This window comes from Polyodon spathula, chromosome 18, assembly GCF_017654505.1.
Source record: "Polyodon spathula isolate WHYD16114869_AA chromosome 18, ASM1765450v1, whole genome shotgun sequence".
Lineage (NCBI taxonomy): Eukaryota > Metazoa > Chordata > Actinopteri > Acipenseriformes > Polyodontidae > Polyodon > Polyodon spathula.
Window position 1 is genome coordinate 9,790,217 of NC_054551.1, and position 23,679 is coordinate 9,813,895.

Here is a 23,679-nt window from a genome sequence, read left to right on the forward strand (position 1 = left end):
TGTTTTATTTTCCCTGCTTCTTTGTGCCTTCTGTTTTGAATTATTGTTTCGAAGCACCTGCAAGGGCGCCGGTATTGTATACCATCACTTGGTATGCCCGTGGTTCTGTTTACCATCGTTGGTAAATCAGACCACGGACCCACAGCTCCATCTGCGGGACAAAAGAAAAAATAGCAACCTGAAATAAAACTGGGCACCTGTGCGGTGTTGCCAAATTCACCTGTCTGTCTCCTGTGTCAGTGAATTACCCACCACCCTTCCACACGAGCCAATAGAATCGAGCCAATATCCGTTCCCTCGTCTTCTCAGCTCCGAGGTGCCCCGCAAAAGGGATATCATGCACCAGCCTCATGACCTCGGTCCGACAAGACGGGGGAACCAACAATTGTGTTACAGGCTGTCCTGTGCCCGCGGCATGGTTTACCCTATACAGTAATTGCCCCTTTATACTGAAATGTGGATATACTAGCGCCCCAGCGCCATTAACATCCTTACCTTCAATGGACCGGACCTGCCCCCAAGCGTGCACCAGTGACGGGTTTTTATGTTGGCCCCACATTAGGTCCACGATTGAGTACCACGGGTCCGGTACATTGAGAGGGGCTGGAATAGCCTTTGCCCTAGTCGGTCCAGTAACCTCGCTCTCTCGGTCGCACTGCATTCCCACTCCCTTCGACTGCCGTTTGTTACCATTGCAGCACTCTCCCACCAGACCCCAGCCTTGTCTCAAAGACACTCCCTCCTATTTCACGGTCCGTCTCTCCTTATTTGTTTTTCTAGGACGGAAAAGAGGGAAAAACATTTCAGGGTGAAAAGGAAACACATCACCAATCCATTCCTTTTTTTTTCCTGCCACGTTTACGTGTGTGGCTGAGACTGCCATTATTTGCATTAATTGTTTAAAGTTTGGCCAGTCTCGGCCCAGAGTAACTGGGTGTGGCAACCTTTCCGCCACCCCGACTACGAGGTGACGTTTTATCGGTCCTACCGATAAATATACTTTTAGTGTGGGGTATGTCGCCATGTCTCCATGGATACAGGAGATGGCCACCTGACCTTGTGGCTGCCACGACACACCGCCCAAGAGAGCTGTCCTAATCAAAGTTTGCTCACACCCTGTGTCCACTAACGTGTGGGTTTTCACATTTCCCAAAACAATGTCAATCAGACAGGGCCCCTTCCGACCTTTATCCCAGTGCTTACTCGCTTCAGGTGCCCAATTGCACGCTGCCACATCACACTCCATGGCAGCGAGGCAGAACCTGGCACGGTGTCCCAGCTGGTTGCATCTGAAACAGAGAGGGGGGACAGAGTGCGCATAGGTTACATATCTGTCCCGCTGCTGGTAGGGCAACGGGGCAGGGGCAATACCTCTACCCCAGCTGGGGGCAAAACTCGGTCTCCATGGAGGGGAGGCAAGGGGGCCCTACGGGGTCGGCGGTCTGGGAGGTCTGGGTGCCGGGAACGAGGGTGGTGGTAGTGTTGGAAGAGAGGGAGGGAGAGGTTGGTGACTGTGAAGGGCAGGGTCTGACAATATCGCAACCCCGGCCGACGTCAGGGAGTCCTCAAAGTTTTCGACCAGTTCAACCGCCTCCTCTAGGGTGTCGGGGTTGTGGCGCCAGATCCACGCCTGGGTTTTGGCACCGACCACATGGCAGAATTGTTCTACCACAATGGCTTCCCCCATCTGCTGCGCGGTCTTTTTGTTGGGGGTCAGCCAATGGACCATGTGGTCGCACAACCGCTCTGCGACCAACCTGGGGCATGTCTCCGGGGCTCTCCGGAATTCCCGGAACTGCGTCCAATGAGTCTCCGCTGTAATGTTGAGGCGGCGGAGAATAGCCTGCTTGACCAGGTCATTGGTAAGCTGCCCGAGCCTCCCCAATCAGGCAGGGTCCCACCTGGCTCGTCCAGAACTCCCACGGCCATCCTGCCGCCGTGGCCAGTCGTTCAAACATCACCAAGAATGCCTCCGGGTCATCCTCCGCCATCATTTTCATCACCCTAGTCTTTGGGGGCGACATCGGTGATGTTACAGTAGGGGTTGTTACTGCCGCCATGGCCAGCCCTACCCGTTCAATGAGCGCCGTGTAGTGCTCCTCCCTCCTTCTCTCCTCTGCATCCCGTCTGCTCTCCAGTGCCTGCAGCAGCTCCGCCAGTGCGTTGCGATCCATGATCCCACTACTACAAACCACATGTGGCAAAGTGGTTGGTAAGGGGAACAGATGTAGCAGTGATGCGGTGCAGGAGTGATGAACAGACAACAGTGATTCAGTGAACAAGTGTTTATTTGTGTTGTTTCCAGGTCTGGCGACCGTCAAATAATAAATCCCGGCAGTACAGTGTAAAGCGCGGGGATGGTGAAGAACACAGTACAGTCTCACACACAAACAAAGGCACGGTCACCAGTCCTGGGTGATATTCAAACGTGCAGGTGCTCTGTGCAGTGGTGCTCCGGATAGTGCTTTACGTGGCGACAGCTCCGGAGGTGTGCGTTAACTGTCTAGTGGTCAGAAAAAGACAGACAATTATAAACAAAGACAACACACAACACGTAATGTGCTCTGAGAGCTCCTCTCTCAGTCCTTCTCTCCTCACATTACCCAAACGAAGGAAAAGATCAGTGTTACCCTGGCCCCTATATGTAATCCTGTATGATATCTAGGTAAACAGTTGCAGCTGCCTTATTACTTGCAGCTGTCTCTCGTTTACCTTTCAAATCAATACGGTCTTACAACAGAGTCGCGCTTCTTTCCAGGCTGACCCACTTCCCTGACCCAGAAACGAACTGTCAGGCCAGCCCTTCCAGATACTTCTCCTCTCGTTCTTTAGCGCCCTCACAGGTCGGGAGGAAGATTCATCACCAGAACTCATGTTTCCGTCACAACTTATCGTATGTTTGAGCTATAGTTGTTATGTCAAAAGCTCAATCTCCCTTAAGCAGGTATCTCTTTTTTCATCCAAACTTTAACACAGAAGAGCCAAGTTATAAGAAAAAGCAAATCTACTGTACACTATCTCAACATACAGGTTGTGCCAAAACTGTGCTTGCTGGGGGACAGTGTGTAGTCCATGATCCACGTTTATGTGAAAGACTACACACTGGAATGGATTAAATGTGGCATATCATTTTTATTGTGATTTGAATAGAAATCATAGCAATATACTTAGCAATGTGCCAATACCAAACCCTTCTGAGTTTTGTTTGGCATTATATTTAATGTTAGATTATAAACATGTGCTGCTTAAGAGTTATACAATGTTGTTTTTTTTTTTTGCCCAAATACAATTACATGTAAAATTTTCATAATAGCCTTATTATGTACTTTGTACAGTGTGGTGTGCATTTTTATTTCATACACCTCTGTTTACCATTGTACTTAATTAAATGCACTAACACAAAATAAAAAATAAAACACTGCAAATCATTAGCCCCTTTGCAAATTCGAGAACTCTTGTTCAAGCTAGTGCTTCATATATTATTTCAGGAGGTTTTGAATACTCTGGGAAATGATCACGGAATTATGGTCATTTTTTTCCCTAGTAAAAGTCCTCATGTGTCAGATCAGAAGGTTCACCCTCATGTGAAGGGTCAATAAAAGGAAATTGCATCAGAATGAATGTTATAACAAGTCTGAAGACAGGCAAACAAGTTCATTTCATTAACAATGAAGCTATAATTTAAACGAGGGGTCAAGACCCAGCATCATAGGTTTGCATTACATACATTTTTCCTGAAATAAATACTAGTAAAATAAATGAGAAGTGTACCTAGGATGGCTTTAACTAATTAAACAAACTTCTTGACAAAGTGTTCTTTTCAATGTCTGAACATTAAAGGAAAGAGGCTGTGCTTTTGTCTACTGTGTAGTATAATAGGGGTGCGAAACTGTTTTGAAAGTTTAGCACCAGAGAGTCTACTTGTGCGATATTATCAAAACCTGCCTTAATCAAGCTTCCCTCCCCTACTCTTCAATGAGTTTGAGAATGTACCCCATATCTAATCACACCCACCTGCTTAACAATTTTATAAAAAGGAAATTCTGCCACATCTCTCTCATCCATGGCAAGATTCAGAGCAGCATTTAGATTTCTGTTAATCATGCAAGTCTAAAATCATTCTTCATGTATTTCATCACAGAAAAGCCTTTTTCACATTTCCCTGTATCTTGAGCCATGACCCTTCTCTCCTGAGTATGTGGACGAGTGTGGGCGGGTCATGTGAGTAGTCCAGACCCAAAAAGAAACTTTCATTATCTATGGTTGCTATGGAATTAAAAAAAACAAACAAATAAAAATAAAAAGTAACTTAATTTTTTTATTTATTTATTAATTATATTAATTAATAAATTAATAATAATAATAATAATAATTAAATAGGTCTACTGGTACTAGAATTTAATGTTGCTTTTAATAATACCCCAGTGCTAGAATTGTTCTTAATTAGTCATTTCACTTTTATCCAAATTAATTAGTAATTAGCTTTTATCCAACGTGACTACAGATACTAGGGGGTGAAAAATGCATCACAACTACTGCTGCAGAGTCACTTACAATAGGATCTCGGTCTCATCCGAAGGACAAATCGAGCAACTTGTTTTAAATTTGCACCTCTGGAATGAGTCTGAAATATCAGTTATCTTAACTAATGTTTAAAATGACTCTATGGTGTTTCATTCAGTATTGGTGACTTTTTAAAATCTCAGTTCTGCTGCTCCACCAGGGTCTAACCATTAATCAGCAACACTGGCATTTCTTACATTCACACGGGGCAAATGGGACAGGTTAGTGGTAACACAACATGATTAAGAGCCCACAGAGGTGCCACAACCCTTTATGAGTTATAAGAAGTCACCAGACTGAAATAATAAATGATATACGAAATGAATCTAAACAAGATGAGGAATCCATTCGTCAACATAACTGTTACTTCAAACTTGAGCAATGTCTCTGCAAGTATTCCCAATAGTCTGGGGTGTATTTCCTCTGGGGAGGTTCAAGTTGTTTGGGCATTGTTTGGGCCTGCCCAGTCTGTCACCGGTGCGTGCTGTACATGGTGTGTGCATGAACGTTCAATAATAGATCAAATAAATGATCGGTTAATGCTGAGCTCAACTTGATCATTTATGGAAGCCCTGCAGTCATTTCAGTCATTGTCTAGATTTAGCAGGCTGCTTTTTTAATTGACAGGTTTTGTGAAAGAAACCACAGCAAATAGAACATGTGGGACCATTTTAGAAGGCGTAACTAGATCTATACTGTATCTCAAAGCCCCTGAAGTGGCTAGCAGCAATGCATCCTGATGTTTCATGTTCTCATCCTAAAGGTGCCAATCTGATTCCAGTTGATATGGTATGTGAATGAATAGCTAACTCTCTGGACTCGCATGTGGTCAAATGTTTTTTTTTTCTTATCTACTGACCATTGAAGTTCAAGCCTCCCCTGCTGAATAATCCAGCCAACACATACACAGAGTTTTGGAAACATTCTTTTAATGCTCTCTCAATGCTATTGATAGATTGCCTCCTGATTTCATTAATCCAGGTGCTTCAAGATCAGGTGGACAGACTTTCCTTTCTTGACCAGAACTCAAGGGACCAGCAAGACCCCCCCCCCCCACCTCTTCAAAAGAACCAAAGGCTTGTCATTGTGTTGGTAGGCGATCATACTGCATTGCTTCACCAATCCTTATAATCTTTATTATAACAGATGAACACTGGAGCTGCATGGGATTGATCAGGATTAATTATCATTTGATGAGAGATCTGGGTAGCTGTCCAGGTTTGTTTTCTGTGTTAATCAAGTCTTCTCCGGATTCTACAGGGGTCTTAATCCCTTCATTTCTGAAGCACTAAATAGATTGCTTGTGCCAAGACCCTAGAAACACCTTGTGTCTTAAACAATACAACATGTCTTGCAGTACATGCCACATGCCTAATTTTCTAAAGGTCAGTGAATCTGTAATTTGCATTCTGTATCACAATCTGTGACAGGGAACTCCCCGTCTATATGAATATGTTTGGAACTGGCAGGGAGGGGGTTTAAATGCCAGAAAAACATGTGAGAATGTGGCTGGAGCTCTAATTGAATAATTATTGATTAATTGGGATCCAGCCACAGGCGATAAAAGCCAGGGGAGAGGCCCTGGCTCGGTGTGTGTGTGTTTTTCTGTTTGGAGTGTGTTCCTTTGTTTGTGAGTTTGTTTTTGTGTTGCAGAGTTTTGTGTTTAGAATTAAAGGAGTGTCTTTTAAAGACCTGGAACCTGACCATTTACTTGTAAGTTCATTTTTGATTATTTCTGTTTGAATCTCGTTCTGTTGGCCCTTGTGCCTATTTATTTGATTATTTTTTGTTTAATAAAGAATTTTATTTTTGCCTTTAATCTGTCTCTGAGCTTCAATCCACTCGCCAGCCTGTCACACAGTCCCATTACAGATCCTATAGAAAGTCTACACCACCTTTCAAAATTTTCACCTTTTATTGCCTTATGGCCTGGAATTAAAATGCATTAATTTTATCTACACATCTTACTCCACACCTTCCAAGTTAAAAAAAAATTATTGAAATTGGTAGAAAATTAATTTAAAATAAAAATTGAAATAGCTTGGTTGGATAAGTGTCCCCCCCCCCCCCCCCCTTGTAATAGCAATCCTAAGTTAGCTCAGGTGTAACCAATCACCTTCAAAATCACACACCAAGTTAAGTGGCCTCCACCTGTGTTAAATTGTAGTGATTCACATGATTTCAGGATAAATTCAGCAGTTCCTGTAGGTTCCCTCTGCTGGGTAGTGCATTTCAAAGCAAAGACTCAACCATGAGCACCAAGGCGCTTTCAAAAGAACTCCGGGACAAAGTTGTTGAAAGGCACAGATCAGGGGATGGGTATAAAAAAAATATCAGAGACCTTGAATATCCCTTAGAGCACAGTCAAAATTATTATTAAGAAGTAGAAGATGTATGGCACCACCAAAACCCGACCGTCCCTCCAAACTGGATGACCAAGCAAGAAGGAGGCTGATCAGAGAGGCAACTTTACAAGAGCAACAGGCTTTTATGGCCAAGACTGGTCAACGTGTGCATGTGACAACAATATCCCAAGCACTCCACAAATCTGGCCTGTATGGTAGGGTGGCAAGAAGGAAGCCATTACTCAAGAAAGCCCACTTTGAATCCTGTTTGAATCCTGTTTTACTGTAGCCATGTGGCAAAAGGTTTGTGGTCTGACGAAACTAAAATGGAACTTTTTGGCCTAAATGCAAAGAGTTATGTTTGGCGTCAAAGCCAACACAGCGCATCACCCAAAGAACACCATTCCTACTGTGAAGCATGGTGGTGAAAGCATCATGTTATGAGGATGTTTCTCATTGGCAGAGACTGGGGGACTGTCACAAAGATGGCCAAAGTGGGCGGCGTCAGAACCAGGAAAAGGAATACACACACACAGGACGGATGATTTGAAATGATGATGGCGCTTGCTTGCGCCGGTTTATTGCAAAATAAAAGGGTTTAACAAACAAACAGAAACAGGACACGGCACTTTACACCAAAATAAATAGACAAACAAAAACGGACTATACTTAACAAAACACGGTGCACAGATAGACACACTAACAAACACGGTGAGCAGATAAATACAAGCATCGTGCTGGTCCCACCAGCACGCAATAGCAATTGAAATTATAACACTCCTACTCTCTCTCCCATTCTCCACTCATCGAACACCCAACCGCAAGTGAGTAAAACGTGCATATATATATACTGTTGTGCTGGGATTAAATTACCAATAAATTATTCACTTGAATCCCAGCACGTGAATTAATTATGTGCAACCTTGTGTTCACATATAACTTTTTACTTGCACGTGAAGTGCTGTGCAATCCTCGTGGCTAAATACAAATATACATTTTAAACACTTGTGTTACACAGACCCGTTTATATCCCGTGTACCAATGACTATACACCAACATTTAACACATCACACGCAACATATAACAGAAAATACACACAGAGTCGGGCACTTTGTCACATATACCCCCCCCCCCCCCCCCCCCCCCGTGCAAAGCAGACATGGCCTCAATGGCCACCTCCCCCCTTAAAAGCCCAAAAGTCCCACACAAAGTCCTGGGCCAGGACTGGAGGCTTCAAGGGGCCCACAGGTCTTAAGGCTGCCAGGGTAGTGCTGGCAGCAGAAAGGCTGCTTGGGGGGTGGTCTCCTGACCTCCCCCCTTCTTCAGAGCCGGCAGCTCCCCTTGGTGAGGCTCCGACCACAGTACTTCCGGCAGCGAAGAAACTGCAGTGGGAGCAGGTCTCCTGACCTCCTCTACGATCTCCAGCAGCGAAGAAGCTGCAGTGGGAGCAGGTCTCCTGACCTCCCCTACGATCTCCGGCAGTGAAACTGTTGCAGTGGGAGCAGGTCTCCAGACCTCCCCCCCAATCTCAGGCAGCGAAACTGCTGATGGGGTTGGTGGTCTCCAGACCTCCTCCCCCTTCTTCGTGGCTGACAGCTCCCCTTGGTGGGGTTCTGGCCACAGTACTTCCTGCTGTGATGCGGAGCAACAGGCAACCCCAGGCGATGCAAAGCGGTGGGCAACCCCAGGCGAAGCAGTCCCAGCGACTCCAGGTGATGCGGAGTGGCGGGCAACCCCAGGTGATGGGGTGGCAGGTAACCCCAGGCGATGTGGAGCGACAGGCAACCCCAGGCGATGCCTGGCAGGCATCCTTGGGCGAAGCATGGTAGGTATCCTTGGGCGAAGCATGGCAGGCATCCTTGGGCGAAGCGAGACAGGGAGTCAGGAGAAGCTGTGATGCAGGTATTGGCCCTCTTCTCGGCCACTGCGGGCGGCGGTTCTTCCCCGTGCTCCCCTCAGCAGACTATCTAGTGACTGCTGAGGAATGCCAGCATCAAGTCCTGGTACTCTTTCTTGTACAGGGAGAGCCAGCTCCTGCTCCTCTCCCCCTGACGGTGATGGAGGCAGAGGCAGCTCCAGCTCCTCTCCTCGTGAGGGTGGGGGAAGTGATTCCAGCAGGCATTCATCCTCTGGTGGTGGGGAAAGTGATACCAGCAGGCATTCATCCTCTGCTGGTGGGGGAAGTGATACCAGCAGGCATTCATCCTCTGCTGGTGAACAGGGACCCAGCAGACATTCACCCTCTGCTGGTGGACAGGGACCCAGCAGGCATTCACCCTCTGCTGGTGGACAGGGTCCCAGCAGGCATTCACCCTCTGCTGGTGGCGGAGGCAGAGGCAGATCCTGCTGCTCCACGCCTGCCGGTGGAGGTGACGGAGACGGAGGCAGAGGCAGCTCCTGCTGCTCTGCACCTACTGGTGGAGGTGGTGGTGGCGTGTTGTCTTCTGGCGACGGAGGTGGGAGTGATGTGTAGTCTACTCTTGTTACAGGGGACTGGTGTGGCTCTCCGTCACTTGCAGGGGACTGGTGCGGCACTGGAGACATCGGTGGGACCTCTCCCTCTGGCGCTGGAGACGGCAGCAACGGCTCTTCTCCCTCTGGCGCTGGAGAGGGCTCCTCTCCCTCTGGAGGCAACACCAGCAGGCATTCTTCCCCTGCTGGTAGAGACTTGGGTGGTGGATACTCTGTGGTCCTCTTCCCCTTTCCCCTTCTCTGCCTCCTCCTCACCTTCCTCTCCTGTGCAAGTTCCTCCTCTCCATCTTGGTAGGGGCAGCGGAAGGGACAGTTGGTACACTGTGCCATCCTCATGGCTAAATACAAATATACATTTTAACACTTGTGTTACACAGACCCGTTTATATCCCCTTGTGACAAAGTGCCTGCCCCTGTGTGTATTTTCTGTTATATGTTGCGTGTGATGTGTTAAATGTTGGTGTATAATCACTGGTACACTGGATATAAATGGGTCTGTGTAACACGAGTGTTTAAAATGTATATTTGTATTTAGGCATGAGGATTGCACAGCACTTCACGTGCAAGTAAAATGTAGTAATATGTGAGCACAAGGTTGCACATAATTAATTCACGTGCTGGGATTCAAGTGAATAATTTATTAGTAATTGAATCCCAGCACAACAGTATATATAGATGCACGTTTTACTCACTTGCGGTTGGGTGTTCGGTGAGTGGAGAACGGGAGAGAGAGTAGGAGCGTTATAATTTCAATTGCTATTGCGTGCTGGTGGGACCAGCACGATACTTGTATTTATCTGCTCACCGTGTTTGTTAGTGTGTCTATCTGTGCACCGTGTTTTGTTAAGTATAGTCCATTTTTGTTTGTCTCTTTTATTTTGCCGGCGCAAGCAAGCGCCATCATCATTTCACATCATCTGTCTTTGTGTATTTCATTCCTTCCTGGTTCTGACACTGCCCACTTCGACCGTCTCTGTGACACCTGTGCACCAATGACTATACACCAACATTTTAACACATCACAAGCAACATATAACAGAAAATACACAAAGGGGCGGGCACTTCGTCACAGGGACATGTTAGGATAGAAGGGAAAATGAATGGAGCAAAATACAGAGAAGTCCTTGATGAAAACCCTCTGCACTCGGCAATGGCATTGAAACTCTTTTTGACTATACCAGTTACTGTGTTGAGTGCAGAACGGTCCCTTTCAAAACTGAAATTGATCAAAAACTACCTTAGAAGTTCAATGACCCAGGAGAGACTGTCAGGACTGTCAACCTTGAGCATAGAGACTGAACGAGCAAAGCGATTAGATGTGAAAGCCTTAATAAAGGAGTTTGCGCAAAAAAAAATGTGAGAAGACAATCTCGCTTTTAGTAAAATAAGTGATGATGTCCATTTAAAAAAAAAAGGAAAAGAAAACGAAAAAGAATCACCGTTTCTCAGTCTTAGAGCTGCAAGCAGGCACTGATTGTCCAGCTCTGCAGGGGTCAGACAGGACAGACGAGGGCTGCTTCATTGAGAACACTTCCAAGCAAAAGTCCAGACAATGGTTTTATATATTTTGAGGGGAAAGCGTTTGGTTTCAAAGGGAGGGGAAGTTTTAAAGAAATTAAGATTTAAAGGAATTAAATGATTTTGTTTAAGTAACTGTTGTTCATGCTGGTTAAAAGCGTTTATATATGTGCGTGTGCTGCATGAGAAGAGGCTCCTCAGCTGTGCTTAGGGCCCCCCACCATATTTGACGAGGGTGTCCCAGCATTTTGTGTTACGCCACTGTTGGGAGTGTGTTCTTTTTCATATAGTCATAATATAAATAGTTCTGTTTTCACCTTAGATAAACTTTTGTTTCCCAATGCGTTAGATCATTTGATGGCACAGATTAATGTTAAATTGTGAGCCATAATGTGCGCTACCTAAGTTAAAAAGCTCTATCTTTTCAGTCTGCTTAGCTTTTTCTAACATTAGTATTTGACTTCTGCCCCACAACTTACTATTTTAATATGGTTGTATATTTCCCTATAATGTTTGTCTGTAGAATAGCAAGAGAAAGCGAATTTTCAATAGCAATGTAATGTTAATGCTGTTGCCAAAACATACATTTTCAACCAGTAAATTTCGTTTCATGTTACAGTTTAAAATTATGACTTTACTGAGGTTACGAAAGTAATTCCAAAATCCAATATACTGTGGGAAACCCAATTTAAGGTCTGTACAATTTTTCAAAACAGAAACCAGTTAATATACAAGCACACAGAGCGACTTCACAATACAAGCTGAATCAAAACCCTGTTGATTTTAATAATAAAGCAAGTAATCTTAGCCTGACTGATATAAGGGTGCCAGGGCAGCAAGTTGCCTAGCACCAGCTCTGACGGCATTCCTTTTAGGGTATCCTGAAACATTCAGTGAATCAGTCTGGTGTGTGTGTGTGTCTGGTGACAGATGGTGATGGATTGAATGGTAATAGTTTTGCAAGCACGCAAAGGCACTATTAACTCCTGGGGAAAGGGCCCCACAGGAAATTAAAAGCCTAACTGTGAATGGCATACATTTAATAGTAAAAAAAAATCAATATACTACATGTACAATTTTCAATTAGTATTTGCTGGTTTTATTCTTAACTTTATTTTATCTTTACTGAGGCCCATTCACACCAAACGAATGTACAGTAGTACACAACTGTGTTTCCATTGCCCCCAACCCCACTCTAGACAACATTCTCGATGAGGACACTGTTCCAGTGATTTCACACCTTTTCCTCTGCAAGCAGATTCATTCAGAGTCTAGTCAGAATGGTTAATAAAGCATTCTCAGCAGGTTGAATTCCAAGGGTCAAAATCCTAAGCATCCTAAAACCAGGAAAGCAACATCACATGTTGTTATTTATTATTATTATTATTATTATTATTATTATTAATTAGTAATTTAGCCAAAAAAGTTTTATCCAAAAAGAATAGGGTGTGAACTATGCAACAACAACCGCTGCTACAGAGACACAATAGGACCTCGGTTTTACGTCTCACCTGAAGGACGGAGCACAGGAAGGTTAAGTGACTTGTTCAGGGTCACACAGAGTGAGTCAGTGGCTGAGCTGGGATTTGAGCCAAGAACCTCCTGGTAGCAAGAACTTGTCCTTAACCACTGGACTAACAAGCCTACCTATGTGACTTCCAATTCTTTATACAACTTTACTATTGATTACAATTGGCAGAGAACTGCACTTATCAAGAGCAAGCATGCACATGAGAACAGTAACTCTTTGTGCAGTGGCATTGTAGCTCAAGATCAGTGCTTAAATCAGGGGCTGTGAACCCTGATCAACACAATACAGGAAGAGGGCACATAAGGACCATAACCTCTTGGATTTAAAACATTTCCATTTTTGTTTCCAATTGTTCCAGAAACAAACTCAAGGGTGCCGTCCATTAACCCTTTAAGGACCGGGGTCGTGTTACACGATCATACTGAAGTGAACTTCTAAGACAGCAAAAAAAAAAAAAAAAAATTTGTTTTGATGACTTACAGGGTACAGGGTCACCGTACTTTGCAGGACAGGCTTGAAGCACATATCATTAGATAAGAGAAGGACTGACATTCATTTCCTTTTTTTTTTCTTCATGGGACATCACAGGAGTGGTATCTGGTGTAAAGGGCAGAGAAAGTTTTGGCAGCATGGAGAGAAAAGACATCACAGCCTGCTTCAGAGAAACTTGTAAGAAAGATATGGAAATGCTGTAAATCCGATATATTTGATATAATGTAAAACAAGAAAATTTCATGAGAAAGAAATGTTTGCTAATTTTGCGTCTATTAAAAATCCACAAAATGAATGTGCCATGAAATATATTATTCATACAGCAAAAATGGACCTTGAAAACCATTAGCAAAATTAAGTTTCTGCAAAAAAAATCCTGTTTTACAGTAGTTACATTAGAACATTTATTCTGTCTCTAATATATATATATAATTACAGTAATTATAGATATTATATAATATATATATATATATATATAGATATGATAGTATTTCATGAGCTAAAGTTATCAGGTACGTTTTTTCCTTTATTACAGATAATGGAATGAATAACTTATTGTATTTATAAATAGTAGTGTCCATTATTGCTTATAAAGACCCTGAGAATAAACATGTATTACATCATTGCAATTACTTAAGTGAAACAATGTCTTGTAATTTGCCCAAACATCAATATTTTTCAACAAAACTTCAGGAAGTATTGCAAGGTCCCTGGGGTCACAGAATATAATCCCAATATAACCCAGCACTGAATTCAATAGACCACACAGACCATAAGATAATTATAATTCTTTATTGCACAAATAAGTTAAAATTGACTATCAAAATATGAAATATCCCCCTCACACACACACACTTGGGGCTAAATAGTGAACCATAAGAAATAAATTACTATAAAACAGTGATGGAACATCTACACATTATTCTAATTAAAATATAATACAAAAACTTCCCTGAGGTACCTCAACACCTAAAGTGAATAAGCGCACACAATTCAAAAACCTATAGCCACCACTAAGAAATAAATAGTTTCACCAGTCCCAATACAACCTCCCAGTCCACTGAGTCACTCCCAATCCACTACAAAGGTTGGCTCTCTTAGACGCAGCAGCAATCTGTAGTGTGCTTGCTGATTCACTCCAAGATCCCAGAGCTCTCTCTGGTCCAGCAACTGGGAATGTCCCACATTCCGGATCCTCCAACACTGCACGAAACAGGTGGTATACTCGGCTCGCAGGTGGTGTACTTCTCTCTTGCCTCTGGTTGCTCGGCTCCCTTCCGACGCACCACCTCTACCTGAAAAGGAAAGGGAAGGATACACTGCCCTGAGTTATGTAGTTCCTTGGTCACAGTCACTATTAGTTTTTACTCACTCCACCCATACAGCTAATTCCCTTTATGCATGTGCTTTCCAGCACTTTGCGCCCTGTGGCTACTGACACTTACCTTAAAGGCACATTAACCCAGCCTTGAGGTTGGGTTTGCCCAGAGCCGTGTCCACTCCCTTGCATCCCAGCGGCACGTCCAGAAGGATAGTTAGGGCAAAAGAGCCCACCACATGCAAAGCACAATTAATACAGCAACAATTATCCTTTTCAGCACAGCAGCACTTGTCTGGACACAACTGGTAGTGAAAGCAATATACTCCCCTGGTCACCCGGCCCTTTGCTTTGCTGGGTCTTCTCCCTCTGGGTCAGTCCGTCTCTCTGCAATGCTGACGGTCTGCCTGTTTCTTGGAATGCTACTTCCGTTTCTGTAAAATCAATTTAGTGCTACACATGACATGAACCATGAGGATTAATGCACTGCCATAATAAAAATGTCTGTGAACGAGGTAAAACTAAACTTAGCGCAAGGTGTATACCGTGTGGTAGATAATAGTTCCAGAGGTAAATCAGAAGTGTGAAAATCTTTTGGAATTATATTGAGTGAAAATGATGAACAGGTGGCTGGATTTGTTGCTTGTAAGACCTGCAATCAAGTTTTTGTGAACAACAGACACAAAACTGGAACATCATCTCTACAGAAGCACAGGTGCAGCTCCCTTCAACTGGTGGTATGAAACAAATTGACAGGTATTTTCGGCCTAAAAATCAGTTTTAGGTGCCCAACAAAGAAGACAACGAGGCAGTAACATAATTGGCGGTAAAGTACGTTTGTAAAGATGTATGTTCTTTCGAATCTGTTTCTGGAGATGGTTTTTGTGACTTAGCACAAGGTCTGATTAACATTGGTGGTTGCGTGGGCCGTGTTGATCAAACAAAAGTGTCGCCTGATCCACCTACTGTATCTCGACACATCGGCAAACACGGCGAACAAATTCACAATAGTATTATTCCTAAACTGAAGGAAAACTTGGGTGAATCAGGTTAGGGTTAGGGTTAGGGTTAGGAAAATTTCTTATCTTTGTGTGAATGTGTATTACTTCAACTTTGATTAGATCTTGAAAGAAAGTGTGCTGTGTACTGCTGAATGGGACAGTACATTACGAAAAACTGCAGTGAACATTAAACCAGCCATCATACATGCACCTAGAAAGTTCAATTTGGACGGGCTTTTTTCTAAACTTGTTTATGTAAGAGATCATGGTACTAATATCATATCGGCACTGCAAACTGTTACACGCCTGAACTGCAGCGCACCCCTGCTCAATGCAGGATTGCAAAATACTATTGGTTGAAATACGAATTAAGATGTTTTTTCCCAAGAAATAGCAAGCTTGAAGCTGGAACGGCATTGGTGACGTACTTTAAGCAATCCAACCTACAGAATCGGCTACAGAGGACACTGAAGGCTTCTGTTGAAACGTGCTGGAACAGTCTTTATATTAAGCTGGAATCAATATATTCCAGCTTAATAAAAAAAGAGATTCAACAACAATTCCAGCGTTGGAAGCCTAGTTTCATTCTTACAGCATTGTGCGGGAATATTCAAAAAGCCATTCATTGCATTTCACTGTTGTCTGGCTCGAATGTCTTAAACGTCACCTTCAACCTTCTTCAAATGACAATGGGACCTTTTCTTCATTGAAACGCAAATGCCTTTCCATTCTGATGAACAAATTAGAATTTCACATCTTGCACAACATGTTTGTGCACACAAAACTGAAAAGTTTAAAACTTCTGGAAAGCTAGGAGGACATCTTAAGTGTCTATAATGAAGTGCGACGCATGGTGACTGAGATTCTGGACCAAAAGTAACAACTCTGTGCCACAGCAGGTGCAACAAAATGCATACCTGCAAAGAAAATGAAAATGACTAAGAAGTTTGACGATTTAGCCGATGTTGAGACTCCAGTGACGACACAGATGTTTTGCCGCCAGATGTATATGTTATATTGAATACAAGTGTCCCAAGATGAACGAAGATGAAGATTTGGATCTCATGTGTCGGTGGAAGGACCACACTACTGTTTATCCAAGCTTGGCTCAAGTGGCTCGCTTTGTGTTGACAAGCCCAGCAACTAGTTCTCCAAGTGAGAGAAATTTCTCAATTGATGAGTTCGTCATACAAGAAAGAAGAACTCAACTGAAACCAGGAACAGTAGATGATATCCTTTTTCTACACAGTAACTTGAACAAGACATTTTAAAAGTAAGTTTTCAGTTTAATGTAATATGTTTATATGTTTCAACTGAAGTTAGCAGCGACTGGAATATGTGATTACTTTTTTTAAAAATTATTAATAGTTTTGTTCTGAAAATAGACATTATTGGAAATGCATTTTGTTTATTATTATTACTAATAAGAGCAAATATAGTATATCTTTTTTGGAATGCTAACTGTACTACAAAGTGGCATCCGGCAAAGTTTATAAGAAATACACTTTGTTAAATTTGATGTGTACCATATTGCAGAAATATTTTCCTGACTTTTTTTTTTTTTTTTTGCAAGATTTAATTTTAAGTTGAAACTGTATTGCATAAATGCAGAGACAAAAATCATCTTTTCATATTGGTTTTATTTGGAATAAAGCTCTTTCACTTTTTATTTTTATTTTCCTTTCATTGTGGTTTGAAAAATTGATGCTACAAATTGTCATTAGAGAATAGGTTTCAGAATTCTGTTGATTGTAGTGAAAATATATCTAAACAATCAAACATGAACAAAGGACTTTTAGATTTAATGGCAAGTAGTGCTTTAAGTTAACAGAGCAAGAATGTCATTTCATTATTGGATTGCCAGTTGGGTCAGGTTGCAGGTCTTATTAAAGTGGGTACAAAATATTACAAAATATTTTTAAAAATATTTTTATTGAATTTTTTATAGAGATTCAACTACATCTAAAACACACCTGGTATCTCACTGATAAATGCTAGATCCTGAAAGGGTTAACGGGAGTCTGTGAAAAAGCAGCATTCAGAAAGTGGAAGCTACTTGGGGATAAAGGAAGCCCATGTCAAGCAGCTCAAGTAGCACCTTTATGGGATGTGGTGGATCTTTTACAATCTGTTTCTAGTATGTACTGAAACAAGTATGCCAACTGCCACACAGAAAGAGTTTTGGATTTAAGATTTCTGTGTTTGAAGAAGAGGTGTCAGCTTGCAAAAAGGATCCTGCGTGTGTTGACTTCTAAAAGCTGTCAATTTATCACTGCTGATCCCACTCACTGTTCTCCTGCCAGGACTGACAACCCTCAGCTGTACTAATTATAGTGTCCAAGAACACAACTAATGGCCTTGACAGACCTAGCATTCAAGTTTGTATAATTTTTTGTACATTCAGCAGATACTTGTAGTCAATAACAGTCTTAGCAGTCAGTGCAGATAATGCACGCACCAGAGAAGTTTTCCATTTGCACAACATTAAACTATTTGATAAGTTAATTGCGAGGCACAAATTAGACGATAATGGATCACTTTCACCAGCTATTTTTGACTTTCAGCACATAAATGCACTTTCAGCAGCAAAAGCAATTTAAAACCCTGCTGGGGGGGGGGGGGCTGGGGGGCACAGGCACAGGCACACAGGTTTTATTGAAGGTGCAGTATTCAGCAGTAGTTACAAGGTAATGTCACTAGGGTACCAGCACTAGCAGCACCAAGTATGGGGTGAGACCGAGCAGGGAACCATGTGAAAGTACCAGCAGAGGCAAGGCCATAAGCGACAAAACAGTGCAAAAATAAAACACAGGCAAAAAGGAAAACACAGCTAGACAATTACGTTTGTCTGCATTCTATGAGAGTATAGTGCGCTACACACCCTCGCTATACTGGTTGAAGATGGTTCCCTGATCCTGTAAACCAGTGGTTTTTAAAGGAGTGGTGTAGGAAAGCAGTTTGGTTGTGGCTGCTGAAGGAAAACTTGTTTGTGGGAATCATTAAACAAATGGAAGAGAAGGGAAAAGGAAGAGAGTCTTGGCTACCCTGAAAGAAGGATTCTGGCTGTAGGATAATTAACGGATTTGGATTCCTTTGTTTTGCTGTTTGGGGATTTTTGTTGTTTCAGAACTGTGCTAGTCTTTTTGTTTATTTCCTGGATTTTTTATTTTATTTTTTTTAATGTACCGCACCAACTTTTTGTGACAGCTTTTCATGTCTCTTCATATTGGGCTGTTCTTCTTGAAAGCTACCAGACACTGAGAAACTCACTGGGATTTTAGAAAGATGTTTTTTTTGGAGCTGTATTCGTCTTTTTATTTTTTTTTTGGTCTTACTTGCATTTGGCCGGGCCTCATTGCAGGGACTTCCCAGGTTTGAGCAGACGATACCAGGACTCCTGTGACCAGTAAAGAGAGAGAAGGGAAGTGACATTCATTATTATTCACTTATTCTTTTGAGACTTTGAATCACAAATATTTACCCACCCTGAGTTGGCTCTGTGTTCTGTCAGGGTACGCCTGAAACCCAATAGGGTGTTACTTACCAGTTCCACGTCGGAGATTGAAGGTCCTGTGGTCCAGTCCAGGGTGCAACAGTCGGGTTTCAGAACCGGAGCGATGGAGGGAGATACATGCTAGTCAGAGATAAACTAAGGGGAAGTAACCAGCTGGAACACAGGAGTGTACGAGAAAGCTTTTCTTACTGTTGTACACGTTTCTGATGGCCTCCTTCTTTGCCCCCCCCCCCCCCCCCCTTCCCCCCCTCTCAGGTTTCCTGGGATCTCCCTCTTCACTGGGTCGGCGTTTCATTGCAGGAGTCCATTGGCGGTTCGATACGTGGGATGGTGGATGACGGGATGAGTGGGCAGCTGAGCGGTTTGGGAACCAGCTTTAATTGGACTTCCAATACTTTTACTGGACTCTGTGGCAGCTAAACACAAACATTATTGTATATGTGTGTGTATATATATATATATATATATATATATATATATATATATATATATATTTTTTACCAACAGGAGGGGATTACCTCAGTTTGTATTTTTTTGGGTTCTCCCTCATTTTTTACTGTTTCTATTGTTGCGAGTTTGTGTAGTTTTTAAAGAGCACTTTTTTTACCCTGTTGAGAAACAATAACATTTGTTTTAACCTGTCTGGGTTTCCCTTAGTGTGTGTGCTTAGAGCTCTTCTCTCTCCCACCGTTTAACCCAAATGAAGGAAAAGATCAGCATTATCCTGGCCCCTATATGTACTCCCGCATGACATCTAGGCAAACAGTTGCAGCTGCCTTATTACTTACAGCTGCCCCTTGTTTACCTTTCAGGTGAATACGGTCTTACAACAGAGTCTCGCTTCTTTCCAGGCTGAACGACTTCCCGGTCCCAGAAACGAGCTGTCAGGCCAGCCCTTCCAGATACTTCTCCTCTCATTCTTTAGCGCCCTCACACGTCGTGAGGGAGATTTGTCACCAGAACTCATTGTATTTCTGTCACATCACCCCACCTGTGAGACAGACGGATTTTTGGCATAGTTGGCAGGATCCCCGTTTTTTTCCACACACACACACACACTCAATGAATGCTCAGGAACCTGGGGTCGCCCCTGTGGTGAATACTATAGAAATGCCTTGGTTCATGGGTGGGGTTAGCACGGGTGCTTAAATTTTATGGGGAAGGGAATGGCGGGCTCAGGTACAGGCAATGTTGAGGTCGTATGGTTAGGAGAGACTTTTTCTGTGATGAATTAGATGGGACAGCATAACAGGAAGTGATAATGCTTGAGGATGAAGAACGCTACCTGTGCATTAATCTGGAAGGTATTGGACAAACTATGTGGCGATAAACTCTCTATGGTGAAATTGAGGGTAGAATTTTTCAGAGATTGTCAGTATAGGCATGAAACTATGGAGGTTTTCACACTTTGGTTGTGCGAGCTGTTTTCTAGGTGGCAACGACGGGAACCTGAGGGCTCGGCACAAAGAGAAGCGGTACTGCGGGACCAACTTGTCTTTGGGCTGCTGCCAGGAACCATTCGACAAGAATTACAGTGACAGGTACATCGAAATCCTCAAATAACGTTTGCAGAGATAACTCGAGAGGCCAAGATCCTGGAAAGGGGGGAGGAGGAGAAAGTAGAGGCCAAAGCGATTGCCTGCCCCTTGACATTGCCTGGACCTCTGGAATAACCATAAGGACGCTGTGGAAGGGTGGTGGGTGATTCACTAACACACAAAACAGAACAGTTATACTTGGAACACCACCCAGGTGCCCAGTTTTATTTTCAGGACTTTTTGTTTCTTTTCACTGGCAGAGGGCACTGTTGTCCGTGGGCTGCCTATCAACGATGACAGACAGCACCATGGAAATACCAAAGCTGGTAAGAATTAACTGCGGGTGCACTCGCAGGTGCTCAAAGAAATAATAATGAAAACAGAAGGTGAAAAGAACAAGGAAAAATAACACAGTAATAAAACTACAAATAAAAGGTGCTGCACTGGGCAGCGTTATCCCGGTCGCCGCTACCTGCACGATCCGGATCACTGACCTACTCTAGTGGTTCCCTGCCTGCTCTAAACAATACCTCGGGGGTCTGCCCAAGGGTTCCCTGCTGTCACTCTCTGGCTTGTTCATTGCCGTGTTTCTCTCAGCTGGTTTCTCAGTCCTCGACCAGAGCTTCTGTACACACAGCGTATCTAAGGGGGCAGACCTGAGGAAACAGCAGAGCGTTAACGTATAGGGCTAACAATCTCCCAAGACTCACCTCCCAGCTATTCAGAGAGGGGGAAAGTCCACACACCCACTTTCCCACCTCCCTGTGTCACTGTCATGACTCACAGGCGGTTGTTGGACTACTGCCGCCCTCTTCCTGCAGCACTGTGAACACGCCAGCAGAGTCAGCACAGATCTCCCCCTGCTACAGACGCATATCAACTCCCTCAGATAGAAGTCCCTGACAAACCTTACAAGGGCTGAATGGTATTCCACCTTGGATCTAGCCAGTGGTTACTGGCAAGTGGAAGTAGACCCTTGGGTGAAGACAGCATTCACAAGTTCCCTTGGCTTGTACAAGTTTGAGCGAATGCTGTTTGGGCTGTGCAATGCGCCCGCCACGTTTCAAAGGCTGATGCAACACTGCCTAAGAGGTCAGGTAAATGACTCCCTATTGATTTACCTAGATGATGTGATCTTTTATTACCCCACTTTCGAAGCCCACCTCCTTCATTTAGAACAGGTATTTCAGAAACTGTGGGACCATGGGTTGAAGTTACAACCCAAGAAGTGCATGCTGTTCCAATGGGAAGTCCGTTACTTGGGGCATCGAGTGAGCCAAGCAGGGGTGTCCACCGACCCAGAGAAGTTGCCCCTCACCTTCGACCGTATGACAAGTACGTTCATTTCTGGTATTTCTTGGCTATTACAGGTGGTATATTCCAGTGTTCGCCAAGATAGCCGCCCCGTTACATACGCTGCTGAGCAGGACTGCTGCCTTGGGAAAGAAAACGGCCATAGTAGAATGGACCCCACAATGTCAGACCGCCTTTGAGGAGCTGAAGATGGCGCTGGTAAGTGCCCCTATCTTGGCTTATGCCGATTTTATTGCACTTTTCCAGTTATACACAGATGCCAGCTTAGATGGATTGGGAGCCGTGCAGGTGCATGTTCAAGAGGGGTGAGAAAGGGTGATTACATATGCCAGTCGGAGTTTGCATCCTGCCGAGAAGAATGACAAGAATTATAGCTCATTTAAATTTGAATTATTGGCACTAATGTAGGCTATAACAGATAAGTTTCAAGACTATCTGTGGGGGGTGGAGTTTACTGTGTTTACCAACAACAATCCCTTAGTGCATTTGGATACGGTTTGATTGGGTGCAACAGAACAGCTTAGGTGGTACAACTGGCGAATTTCACCTTTGATCTAAAATATCGACCTGGAATTGCAATTCATAATGCAGATGTTCTCTCTAGGCTTCCTGGAGTCATGAGACTCAAATTGCCCCAGTACAGGCGGAACCTCTGGGTGAAGGAGGAGCACCCCCATCCATGGAGAACACTGAGACCCAAGTGTCCAACTTCCCGTGGGCTTCGAGTGGTAGAGAAAGGATCCAGTCATTCAGCTGGTTCATACATGGCGGGAACTAAGGAACCCCCCCCCCCCCCACCTCCAGAGGTTCAGACCCATACTACAGCACAACCAGAGGCTCGGAGGTTGTTACAGGAGTGGGACCAGCTGTGTGTGTGGAAGGAGATGTCCTAGTGAGGAAGGGAGTTGGAATGACTACGGGAGAGGCCCGGATAAAGATTATGGTTCCACGGTGCCAGTGCCACCGGGTTGGGAGGAGTACCACGAGGCTTTTGAACACGTCGCCAGTGCAAAGATTCTGTTAGTGCTTCGACAGAGGTTCTACTGGTACAGCATTGGGGAAGATGCCAACCGATGGACCACAGAGTGCCCCCAGTGTATTTGTAACAAGGCCCGACCGGAGAGGAGAACCCCCCTTGTCTCTATTGCCACTTCTTACCCTATAGAGATAGTGGTGAATGATTATTTTTTCTTTAGACCATGCTAGAGATACTCCCCCTTATACACTAGTCATGGTCAACTTGATTTCTAGATTCACTGCGGCCATACCCACTGACCACAGAAACAGCTCTAAGGAAAGTCATAATTCAGCCTTTTGGATGTTCGGAGCAAATCCACTTAGAACGTGGGGCCGCATTCTAGCCAGAATTGGTGCAAGAACTAAACTTGTATGGCTTTTGGAAAAACTGCACCACCCCGTACCATCCACAAGGGAACTGAGTTTGTGAGAGACTTAATCAACACTTTTGTCTTTGCTAGCATCTTTGAAGGAGGATGAACAAGACTTTTGGGTGGATAAGCTGCCAGAATTGGTACATGCCTATAACAATTCTGTTCACGAGAGTACAGGACTAACCCATTTTTATGTGATGTTTGGATGCCACACCCATCTGGATTTAGTAACCGGAACGATCCCGACACTGAATCTCCAGACCTTGAGAGGATGGGTCCAGTCCCTTCATAAAACATTAAAGCGAGCATATGGCATGGCATGGGAAAATGCATAGAGTCAACAGTGGCAGGATGAAGATCGCCATAATCGGTGGGCCCAAAATGCCCCACTGTTACCAGGCAAGCGAGTCCTGGTGAAAAACTTCCGATGAATAGCTAGGGGTAAGTTAACACCCCGTTGGAACTCTAACCCCCTTTATACATTGCCCCTGTAGATCCAGGAAATCCCGTGTATTGAGTGTGGCCAGAGCATCAAGAAGGATCTGAAAAGACCTAGAAACAACTTGAGAGCATGCCCATGGACCACGAGTCCTCCCAAAACCCCTGAAAGACCCCCAGAACCACAAATGATGGAACTCAGAGTTGAGATGAATGGGATGAGATCATTCTTTATGCCGATGCG

The 23,679-nt window shown here is 43.9% G+C and overlaps 1 long non-coding RNA gene across 1 annotated transcript; it reads left to right on the plus strand.

Moving 5' to 3' along the window:
* Positions 1-20,580: 20,580 nt before the first annotated feature.
* Positions 20,581-23,016, plus strand: LOC121331201. Its single transcript, XR_005951946.1, has 3 exons — positions 20,581-20,618; positions 21,663-21,804; positions 22,211-23,016. It is a non-coding gene; the product is annotated as an uncharacterized LOC121331201 (long non-coding RNA).
* The last annotated feature ends 663 nt before the right edge of the window (positions 23,017-23,679 follow it).